Raw genomic sequence first — 12124 nt, 5'->3', positions numbered from 1 at the left:
CATTCCAACAGAGTCGAAGGAAGGGTCGGGTTAGTGCTAAAACAGACCTTAGGAGTGACAGAGCACAAAGTTCTCATTCTAAACATTAAACACTGAGGCTTGGAGGTTTCACACTTGCCCGTGGGCTCACAAAGATAGAAAATCTAGATGATCTGCTGTCTTGTCCTGTAATACACTGTAATGTCCCTCATTCAATTCAAATGTTTCAGATAATAAATCCTGAAAAAGCTGTGCCACTTAGCACGCATGATCCAGACAGAACACAGACTTCTGAATGGTCCAACAGGACAGACTCCTGGCCCACAGTGGACGGAGCTGTTTCGCAGGGGCTGAATCTCACTGAGCGGGTGGGGAGGGCGCAGGTCCCAGGGTCTGGTGGAACCCTCCCGAGGGCTCACCCCTGCAGCTCAGCACACTGGCTGAGTGAGCATCTGATCTGCTCTTTATTTAAAGTGCGCGATCCTTGGGTAAGCTGACTGTGAGTTTCCTCAACTGTGAAACGGGCATGTGCCCTGACCAGGAATCGAGCCGCGATCTCCTGGGTCATAGGTCGATGCTCAACCGCTGAGCCACGCCAGGTGGGCCAAAAAGCTTTTCCTTGTAGTGATTTAAATGGCTGTCAGTGGAGTTAGATGGATTCCAGTTTGGCTTTGTTACATGTAAAACTGAAACTGTCAGCATACCACTAGTGATACCCAGTGTGGGGGTGTTTTTCTACTGGAGGTGAGCTTTACTCCGCCAGCTCCATCTCACTTATTATTTTAAATCCTCACCCGAGGGTATGTTTTTATTTATTTGAGAGAGAGAGAGAGACAGAGAGAGGGAAACTTCAATCGGTTGCTTCTCACATGCACCCGAGCAGGGATCTAACCCGAAACCTGGGTATGTACCCTGACTGAAAATCAAACCCATGACCTTCCTGTGTATAGGATACCACTCCAACCAACTAAGCCACTCCAACCAACTAAGCCACACCAGCCAGGGCCAGCTCTGTCTTTAGAAAAGTCCTCTTGGGTCCAAAACATTTTCTTGTCTTGCAAAGAAAGCAACACATCTCTGAAGTGAAATAAAATTCGCGATCCTCACTTTTTAGTGCTAAACCCTAACCCACTCCATCCTCAACCTCAAAGTCAATCTGTCGTCAGGTGACAGGTGTCTCAAGTCATTTCTTAGATTTAGATTTAGTAACAACAATAAAGTTCAAATCTGCAAATCGTTTTAAGTAAGAAATAACAGTCACTATCATTACTTTCAATATGTTTTCTTGGGTGGGAGAAAAAGAGGAGTTGGGGGGTCACAAGTGAACATCACCCATCACATGTACTTCTCATGAAGAAATCTGCAGCTCCTTTCTCAAACACCTTACTGAAATCCTGGCGTACAGCATCTTCAACACGTTTCACTTGCCAATCGAACGGCCCTCTCTAAAAGCTGCACTCCTCATTTCTGGCGGGAACTTCTCAGCGAACCCACGCCAGTCCCACTGGGGCAGAGTCCGTTCTGAGAGCTGACAAATCTTTCAATGCCATCTTTTCAGCACCATGCTGGGAATGCCGGCAAGTTCACTGGCTGCAGTGCTAGGAAACTGCCTGTTTCTTCGCTTAAGCAAGGGAACCTGTCCTGCTCGCCACAGGTCCTGGATTTTGAGGTTTGTACGTTGTTCTGGTTCCCAGGGATGCAGTTTTCAGGACCAGGGCCCCTCTGAGGGCAGCGAGGACCCCCCTCAGCCTCCTCACCTCTCTTAGCTTTCATCCCTGTGATGGGGAGTCTCTGCTCTATGAACAGAAAGTGCCAAGCCCCCAGCAGGCCGCCCCCTTCCCCCTTTTCCATAAATGACGCCTGCCGTCCTCAGTGTTTTACACGGGCCTCACCTCAGCCTGTTCTCCACGGTCTCACCCCCCCGGATTACGCGCCCCCTCTCCGGAGGGGTCCTTCCAGCCGGGCCCTCAGAGGAGCGTTTCCCACGGTGATGGCCGGTGCGGCCTGACCCCCACCAGCAGCGTTACGTTGCTGAGTTTCTTGGCCCTCGTGTGTCTGCTTCCCTTTCTTAAACCGCTTCCACTGAAGCTCTCTCAGACCCTTTTGAAATCTGTCGCACGAGCAGTACATTGGCCACAGGTGATCGAGGCCCGTATCACGCATGTCCACGGAAACGGCCACCGCTTACTTCACGCGGTGTCCCTGCCCTGAGATCCCACGGGCACCTGGACACACGGGCTTCCTGCTCCCCATCGAGCAGAGAGCCTAGGAGATGAAGTGAGCCCACAGCCCGAAGCCACCGTGAGAAAGTGGCAGACCCCGGAAAAGCACGGCTCTGGGCGACTCCAGAACCCAGAGGCCTCCTTCTCCCTACACTGTCTTACACGCTCTAGAAAGTTCTACGTTTCTTTCTTCCTCTCTCTTTTTAAAGAGAGTGTTAACACATATTACTCATTTTTCTAACTACATTTTTAAGTTTGATCCATACATATGGCATTATATTAGTTTCAAGTGAAAAAGTGTTCTCTTTGCAGTGTTTGAGTCTATATGGAAAACAGATTTCTATATTTTTTGAAATTAAAAAAAAAAAACACCTAGATTAAGGGTTATAGGCCATTTTACTTTTTCATACCTACATCTTACACTTTTTTCCTACAGTATGCATTCATTGTATGGTTTTTAAAATAGAAACAAGAATAGAATCTGCATATTTAGAGACCCAATTTTATCTACACAGTGGGATGGGTACTATTTCTTCTTTAACAACATTTAGCAAAAATTTTAAAAATTACAAAAGGGAAGTTTTGCAAACTAGAGAGGCCTCATAATTGGAGTTTTATTATAGAAATAGAAGAGATACATTCGTTTATCTCTTAAAGAGGCACCCAGCGGGCCTGCGTGGGCTGGGGGTGCGCAGGCCTGCAGACACTCAGGTCTCCTTTCCCTCCACCAGCTCAGCCCAGGGAGTCTCTGCTGAAGTCCCCTGTGCTCTCGCTTTGAGTTGACGGGCAGAAGTGCCCAGAGTGGAGTCTAGCTCCTGAAGGCCTTGGGTTTCCCTCCCCAACCTGTACAACTTCTACATGGGCACGGATATGATTAATATAGTATACGGGCATAGTGTGGACCTGGGCCCATATGCCTTAGTATATTCATTAACTAAGGTGAATGCTTGGGGAGTGTTCCTAAACATATTCTAACAACTTACATCGATTGTATGAGCACTGTACAAACCTGAACGCGTGATCTTCAAGGAACCTGGACATCTCACAGGCACACCAGCCAACCTACCCAAGGGCCAATGAGTCAATGACACAGTCAAGGGCTGCAACCTAAACTCTTTCTTAAACACTGAATTTAACTGAAGTTGTTTTTAGACAAGCTCCTGAGTTAATTTAAATGGCTTAATTCTAGTCAAGGCAGGTCTGTTTGGGAGACCAATGCTTACAGCCTATAGTACAAAGAGGAGCCGTTGCTCAGTTGGACAATTATGTACATTTACACACACAGCTCATGGTTTTAAAAGCTGCAGAGATCAACGGCGTGGCAGCTGGCTGAAGTGATCCCATAATCTAAAACTCGGTAGGGTGTGTCTGTTAGCAGCTTTGAGTTTCTGCCAAAGACCAACAATTCGGTGATGGCAAGCTGTCTTCCCATTAATGTCCCAGAGAATTTTCCTTTCAAGATTTCAGAACAAAAGCCAGGATTTTCTGGGATTCAGTTACATGAAGCATCATCATAGTCTTTGCCTTTTATAAATCTTTTATATCCAGGTTAATAAGCAAAATGTCTTTTAAAATGTTTTGTTTGACTTTCTAAAAAAGCCTGAGACTCTTTAATCTTCTGGATCCTAACGGATAAAAACCTGTTAAACCACCCTAAGAACATTCAAAACCACCATCACGCTCCATTTAATCATTCCTTTCCTCAAAAAAATGCACGTTCCCTTGTGTTTTGCTCTTAGCAAACTTGGAATCAGACTTTATAAAGGTTCACTGTCCCAAAGAGGTTCATTTGGTGTTCTTAGGCTTGCAATTCTCCCCACCCCCCAGCCATCTGCCTGTAAAACCACACCCCCTGCCATCTTCAGAAATCATGAGACTAACCTCCTTCTGCAGCCTCTCAGTTGAGTCCCTCTCGGCCGCCAGACCTGGATCCCATGGAGTCACATGCAACACCGGGCATACGCTCAGTTTCCATGCTTTCCTGCCTTCCGCTACTATTACACTTGGAGCTTCTAAACGGGTGACAGCGTGCCATTTCTCTAGCACCCAACACAGTGCCTGGCCACTCAATCATCTGTTGGGTGAACAAATAAACAAAGCCTAAAGCCAAACTGATGACCAACACATGCTCATTCTTTATAGTTAAGACTTTCCCCTTTTTGTACTATTTCAACTAATATCGTGGGAAATCTGAACGGCTAGACTAATACTTTTTTTTTTTTTTTCACTTGAAAACTAAAAGAATGGAAGAAAAAGTCTCATGCTCTGGCACTTCCTGCCTCATCCTACAGCTCTTGGTTTATAAATCGTCAACACTATGAGACTATAAGCTTTATGGATACGGATCTAATGCCTTATTCAACCTGTCAACTATAAACCCAGCGCAGCGTCATGTACAAGCACCCAGTAACTATTTCAGGGATCACAGAAGGCTGGGCAGGAGTTCTTTACTTTCCTTGAATGGAAATGAGAGAACAAAGCAGACAGTTAAAGAGATAGGTGAACGAACACACACAAGACTATGACCAAAATCAGCACAGGTACAAGCAGTGACATAGAGAGGGAATGAGGAGCGGTGTGTGCATTAGCCTCTTGGAAAGAAAACACAGGAAGTGAAGCATGTTTTTCACATGCGGGCCCAGGCAGGTCCCACACGGGCCACCACGGACAGTGCAGGGAAGGTTAGGTGGGGAGCAGGGGTAGGTAGCTGGTCATTTGGTCTCTGGGACAGTCAGCAGTCTGAGGTTTACAGCTCTCAGAGTGCTAGCCTGCTACTGTGGGAAGCCGGATATATGTAGGCAGTTAAAAACTATAATCATTTTTACCAGGGCTGGTGGTGTTAAAGTTGTCTACCACCGTCCAAACCAGTACCAACGGACATTAGGTCAATTTCACTTTTCTAAAACTCTAGGTTGGAATGTATTTTCACCACTCCAGTGTAACTAGTATCTACTGAAACATGTGGTGGGGACTCAATATCCATTTGCTGAATGGATATCCAAAGACTATTCAGGCTGCCATGACAAAAGAAATCACTCTCTTGCCAAGGCTGCTCTGTCCTTGTCACACTGACTACACCAAACAGAGGCCTCACGCTGACGTGCTGCTACGGTTCACAATTCTGCTGACAATGGTCTCACCACAGGTGATGTCACTGATGGAGCATTAACACATCATATGCTAGCACTGTCTCCGGAACAGGTCACCTGTTATCCACACATTTTTGCAAGACAGCAGCCTTCAGTGTGAGAAACAGGCTCAGGGGTGAGAACAGTACAAGGCAGGTGTCAGAGCCAGGAACCGAACTCCAACCTTCCCATGCTCTTTTCACTCTGTCCAAGCCACTGGGTGTGACATCTGCCATGAAGAATGCCACTTCCCACCTTTGATCGCTAGGAAACTATTCATTAAAATCAGGCACTTCTTCCTTGCCCCAAACTAGAGGGATTGTGGCTAAAATACTATTAGTTGGAAAGCAGGCGGAGTGCTGAGAATTCTCCGTCACCTCACCACCCCCTCCTTCCCGAGTGGCTCTTTTCCTGTAGAAGGATATAAAGACAATACGACCATGTACAAATCTGCCAACGAGCCTTAAGCCCAATCCATCGCCTGTGCCCCACTGTCCTCAGTCCCTCAGTACCGAGGCTCTATTGCACTGTGCGCTCATGTTCTACTAGCAAGGCCGCCCCGTGGCCACCTAATCTCACGCCCTGTGGTCAGCTCTCCACCACTCTGTCCTCGCCTGTCGAGAGGGCGACTAGGAGTTACTAAGCGCCTTCCAGCAGCATCTGCCCCAGCGTCACCTAACCGCTTTCCTCTGCTGGGCCCACCCACCATCACCTGCCCTTTACCCTGTGCTCTCACCTCCAGCTGTACACCCGGCTCCCTGCTCCACTGGCCCTGTTTCTGCATTCCACGAGGGAGGTGCAAGACCAGTAAAAAAAAAGGGGAGGGAGAGAATTTCCTACCCCAAACACAACCACGAACAGTCCTCCCGGTGTTCCCTTTCCAGCGAGTGTTTTTCTTGTAAAGGGAGGAGCACGTTTACACTTCATAAATACGGCCGATGCACAGAAACGTTCCACCTAACTGAGCACTCGGGATGATATGCGATGAGTATTTTCAGCTAAGTAAAAGGAAGAGTGGTAATTTTAAACAGAATTTCCTTGGGGAATATAAGGAATGTTCAAGAGCTTTCCAAAAACACGTCTTTTATAAACTGCTTGCTGCCAAGTGTTTTCCCGCAGAGGGTGTGCGGCCAAGCTGCCCTGGACAGTGATGGTGACCACTAGCCGCCAGCGTGGTGATCACGGACGTCTGGACAGGGAGACAAGTCGAATTGCAACCCACACCCAATTGCCATTTCGATTCTTGAAGGACCATCAAATCCAACACAGACAAGATGCCTTCTGCTTGGTCCTCAGACAGGAACATACATAACATACACACACCCCATGAGGCGGACATAACGTGAAAAGTGAAATATACACCCAAATAACTGCAGCCTAGAGCTGTGACTTAAGGGGGGAAACGTGATTGCTTCCAGACAGGGTTACTGGAGGTCAGAAGTGACACTTTAGGGAAAAATTAAGTTTGCTACAGTGTTTATCATCTTCCAAAGTAAAAACCAAGCTCTTTTCCCTGAATATATAATGTCAGATGTCCATTTTCCCTATCACCCATTGATCTCTCCTGAATATTTCACAGCTCCTCCCTGCAGGCCAGGTCCCTCACACCCCTGGGTAGCACGGTGATCCCCCCCATCGGGGCAGCTGCGGCTTGGCACCAGCAGAGGGTTCCTGCAGACACGCCCTGCGAGCAGGCACCTGGGGAGAGTAGAGTGCCTCCTAAAATGTTATTTAATGAGGTTTTTAAGTTTATAGTGTATGGGAGGCTTTGAAAGAAACAGCTAAAGAAAATAATAATAGCAGTGAGTGCTCAAGTGCAGACCAGGCTCATGGACATCAACAACCCAACTGAGAAAAGTCAGCTCCGGAAGTTTCCCAAAACGATAAGGGAGTCTATAATGATCGATGGGTAGGAATTGTGTAGCAAAGCAATTCAGAGCAAATACCTCTGAACATGACAAACACTATGACTGAATTACTGAGATACACGTGGGGTGGAATTTCTACACCTGCTCTACTATCATTCGTTTGCAAAATCACTCTCCTGATCATTTCTGTCATAAATGACTTATTACTACTTCACATAATTCTACCTAAGAATCCACAAATGAGTTCTGCAAAAATGATATCAAATACTGCACATATCTTAACTTTAATTTTTTTTCTTTTTTTAAATATGTCTTTATTGATTTCAGAGAAAGGAAGGGGTGGAGAAAGACAAACATCTAGCCTGCACCCCGGACATGTGCCCTGGCCGGAAATCGAACCCCGATCTTCTGGACCAAAGGTTGATGCTCAACTGCTAAGCCACGCTGGCCAGGCTTCACTTTAATTTCTTAACAAGAATTCAAATTTACAGCTATTCATGGTTATAGTTTGAGTTTATACTGAAGTATTGTACTGAACTGCATTTGGATACTTCCCAGGTCCCTTAGCGCAAAATGCTATCAAAATACTCAACAAAACTGGACCCTCTGGTCATTACTCACCAACTCGATCCCTTATTTAAAAGGTAGGGAACACGTCTGTCTTCAACTTAAAAAAAATTTTTTTTAATGTGGTCTTCTTACATATTTAAATCGGCTACTGAAAAACCCAAATACAATTTTGAAAACAATTTCCCAAATGTCACATGCAGCTGCCAAATGCAGCTCACAAAAGGAGAAAGACAGCGAAGACAAGGCCGCGCGGGACACACAGCAAGGCAGCTCTCGGGGGCTTCCATCGGAGGAGCAGAGAGAAACGCCCCCAGGCAGGCGGGCCCCGTGGTGAAAACGGGTCAGGGTGCACGTGAGTCCCACATTTCTGTAATTAAAATCTCCCTACACGTTCAACTGAGCCAAAACTTACATACTCTCATCACTAGGAAAACAACACTTTCTAGACTTAAAACTCACCAGGTCGGTACTGATCATCCAAGTGAGTAGAACATGACATTCCTTTTGTCTGTCAAACTTATACTGACGGTTTTGAATAAAAATATTCCACATCTCACAGTCAACCAAAAACGTCATCTTTCTAAAACCTTTGTAGGTAAGAACATGGCAGAAGTGAAATCAGATGGAGAGCGATCGTCAAATAACCTTAAATGTAGTATGTTTGATAAAGTATTTTTTAGCAAGACATTTCCATTCTTTAACTCGATATGACTCATTTTAAAAGCCGTGTCTAGTGAACAGATGAACACTGAGCAAGGACAGACAGGATTCTGCAGCCCACGTGCCTTTCCCTCCACTGTTACATGTAATGCCCCGGATGAACTCCTTTTCTCACGCTGAGCTCCACAAACGTGATGAGAGAACCTAAGTGTTTCTGAAGGGATCAAAGCGCATTATTTTAACTAGCAAGACAAAATTTTATTTTAGGCAAGCTACGTGAACAAACTCTACATGTGAAAAGTGACAGAGCATAGATTTGAGCGCCCAGTGCCCGGCTCTCAAGTGAATGTCACATCGCAGACAGCGAAGAAAAAGATAAGCTCTCCGTAACTTTCCTTCATGGAGCTGGCGACAAACGTCGATCCAAACCACAGAGAGGGTGCTAAGAACACAGGATTTATCATCAGATGCCCTTGGGTTAGAACCCGCCTTTTGCCCATATTATCTGCATAACTGGGCTAAATTGCTTGTTTCACCTGTGAAGTAAAATCATAGTGCCTTTTCTCACGGAATAAACCACTTGCATATCAAGTTCTCAATACAGAATAATCATTACTAGTATTCTACAGTAACAGTGCCCACCGCGCAATGCTCAGTGACGCCCTGGAAGTGCCCGCTCCAACGCTGCCCTATTCTGGACATGAGGAGGAAGGAGAGAGAGACACATCACTTCTAGAAAAGCCCAAGGAGACCGAGGCCGCTGGTGAAAGCCCTGCACATTCGAGGACATCGAGCCATCAGCCAGCCTTGGCTCTCCTGAGGACCTAGGCTCCTAGTTAATCAGGGATGCAGATAAAATACAGGATGCCCAGTTACGTTTGAATTTCAGACATACTTCTATTTAAAAAATCATTGTTTATCTGAAATTCACATTCAATTGGGTGTCCTGTATTTTTGTTTGCAAAACTTGGCAACAAGTTTCTATGGCTTCCTTTCTCCTCACTTAATTCACTTAAAGGGAGCCTGGGGGGATTCGGTTCTATCTTCAATTCCCAGAGACTTAAGAATGTGGTTTCTAGCAGGGCAACAAACAGCACCATTCATTTACAAGTGTTTTTTTTAGTTTCCCCAAACTTCCAAGGAATTTTGACTTTGACATCATATGACGCACAGTCTGCGCTCCTGCGTTTTAGATGAAGCCGTGGCAGAGATGAGCTGTCACCATCTCACCACGGCAGCCAACCTAGGCCCTTACAGTCCACTGCACATGCTGGGATTCCACATCCTCCCAGTCAACCGAGAGGCTCTGAAGTTTAATTTGCGTTATGAAACAAAGCATGTTAAACGAGCGTTTCCAATTCCCCCTTCCTCTCCCCAGTTGGACACACCAAGTTCTTACTCATGGACTAGATAATTCCTCAAGTGCCTTCTGGCTCGTTTTCTTTGATCTATGACCCATAACGTTGTTAAGTCCCAAAGCGAATTCACTCATGAATCTTCAACAGAATCTGTACCTCCAGACTCAGGCTCACAGCCACTGGCTCCTGATCTGGGGGAGTGGAGCTGGTTCACTCATTACTTCCCAGTCACCTCCCTCACTAGACCCAGTTCTTTGAGGGCCACGCTGGCTTCCAGCTGCACAGGGTGTCCCTCCCCCACCTCCACAGACACCTGTCCACCTCGGCCCTTCCAGGTGGAGGGAAGAGAGTGCACGAACTAGGCACCGTGACACTCTGGGGCAATGTTCTTACTATTCCATCCGGCCCTGGCTGCTGGGTTACTTCTTGAAGGGCTGCCCTTTTACTCTCTATACTTTCTTACATGTTTATGCACAATAATGCTATTTTTGAACAAATAAGATGGCAGGGGCTGTAGCTTTTGTTAGCTTCATCCCATAACCAGCACATTTTCATACACAGGTCTTATAAAATGTATGTTTTTCCAGAAGTCAAGTATTGCTAAAAAGAGAGGGAGACTTTAAACCTAAAGGTATGCCCTACATTTCCATATACTTTCTAAGACGCTTTCTCTTAAGAATGAGTATTAACAAGAACGACTGGTACTCCTAATGTCTAGTCTTAAAGTCTAGAATCTAGACAATGATGAATGAAGTGCTCACCTGTGCCAGGCCTATTCTAAATGTCTTGTTGCACTATTTAGGGCTGTTGTAAACCCTTTTAAACGGATGAACAGACAGACCAACTGAGTCAATGCCCAACGTCACAGACACAGAGGTTTGGCTCCAAAGTTACGGTCGTCACCCTACATTATCCTAATGCCCCAATTAAAAACCCGTTAGCTAAAATTTTACAGAGAATAGGTCTGGGCAGAAGAAAGACGGTATAATGAAAAAAAAACAAATATTGGAAAGTGATCCTGGTCATTTCCTGAGTCTATGTGAAAGATTACTGAAGAAACCTATCTTAACACAATGTCATTCTGGAAAACTAAAATAAGTTAGGAAACTTATGTTTCAACTCCAAGTCTTATTTACTAAACTTGGAAAATGCATGGGAAACATTGAAAAGTAATGATTATTTTTATCTTAAAAAAACCAAAACATGTAACTTACGACTTATGAAATAGATGGTAATACATTCCGGTGGAAGTTCCCCGTCTCCTAGCCACTAGGCCATCTGGATAAATTAAATCAATTCAACATTCTGAATTCATTACATATAAGAGATGCAAATGCAGCTGGGAGAAAGGTACAGAAAGGCCTGCCTGCTCCTCTGCGGGCTGACTTATGGAATGGTTGAAATGCAGTTGCATGTGAGAAACAGCTGGTACGCGTACTAAGTGATGGTCTGTACCAGGCTGGGTTTTCTTATTTGGGGGGCGGGGGCGGCATCTACAAGCATGACTAAAAGTCTGAGTGCAGGTACCTGGGTATTCATAGGTATATTCTTCTAGGGACTATCTCAGCCAGCATTTTAATTAACACCCTTTGCCTAAGAAATACATGGCTCCTAAGTCAATGGAGAAGACATTCTAGGTTATGGTCTCTACCGATTCTACGGAATCCCTCCTGCCCCTCCCTTAAGAAATGCCAGATGTTTATTAGATAACACACTTGGTTAATACTCGCCCCCACTCCGGCCCCAGTTCATATACCTGTAATAGGCTGTGGCAAACTGGAACCCAAGTGTCTCATTATAATTGGTTTATCCCACCTACCATGAGGCAATGACTATGTGGATAATTGCTGAGGGGCATAGAGTTTAAAAGTATATAGTGAAAATAAAAATGTAAAGTATTCACTGGTCTCACCTTTCAAGACCAAATCCATACCTTTAAAAAATGTGTCTTTAGAGTTACATGCCACATGTTGGTTTCCCTCACGCAGAACTGGTATGTGGGTAATAAATTTTTATTATACAGAATTTGAAAGTTTAATAGAGAAACCTTTTGTATAAATGACCAGATAACTGTTTTAAATATTTTAACTGGATTGAATACAAATGCCTTGTAAATGACATAATAGATTTTCAATATAAAACACTAACAAATTTGAACCTTAGAGAAATTTTGCTTAAAAAAAACTTGTGATTTTCACTGAAAGTAGGACATTTAAATGCAAAAAACAGTGTCAACATGAGTCATTAAAACAGAAACTAAAATGTGAGTATATTCTCCACAGGAAAAACTCCAGAGCAAAATAGTGGATCAAAAGGTGGAAACTCATTGAATTAATATG

At 44.9% G+C, this 12124-nt stretch overlaps 1 protein-coding gene across 3 annotated transcripts in view; it reads right to left on the bottom strand.

The window, feature by feature from the left end:
* Positions 1-12124, bottom strand: part of SCAF8 (SR-related CTD associated factor 8) — a 124523-nt gene that overhangs the window by 26591 nt on the left and 85808 nt on the right. The window contains exon 21 of one of the 3 annotated variants that reach the window (XM_087817701.1): positions 4217-4275. The exons of the other annotated variants lie outside the window; for them this stretch is intronic. The gene's annotated coding sequence lies outside the window, so the exon portion shown is untranslated. Of the gene's footprint in view, positions 1-4216; positions 4276-12124 lie in introns of those variants that run through there. 3 annotated transcript variants of the gene reach the window in all.

The sequence above is a fragment of the Miniopterus natalensis genome, chromosome 5 (assembly GCF_054644295.1).
Source record: "Miniopterus natalensis isolate mMinNat1 chromosome 5, mMinNat1.hap1, whole genome shotgun sequence".
Classification (NCBI taxonomy): domain Eukaryota; kingdom Metazoa; phylum Chordata; class Mammalia; order Chiroptera; family Miniopteridae; genus Miniopterus; species Miniopterus natalensis.
The sequence above is the reverse complement of the archived record's forward strand: the minus strand, read 5'-3'. Positions and strand labels throughout refer to the sequence as shown.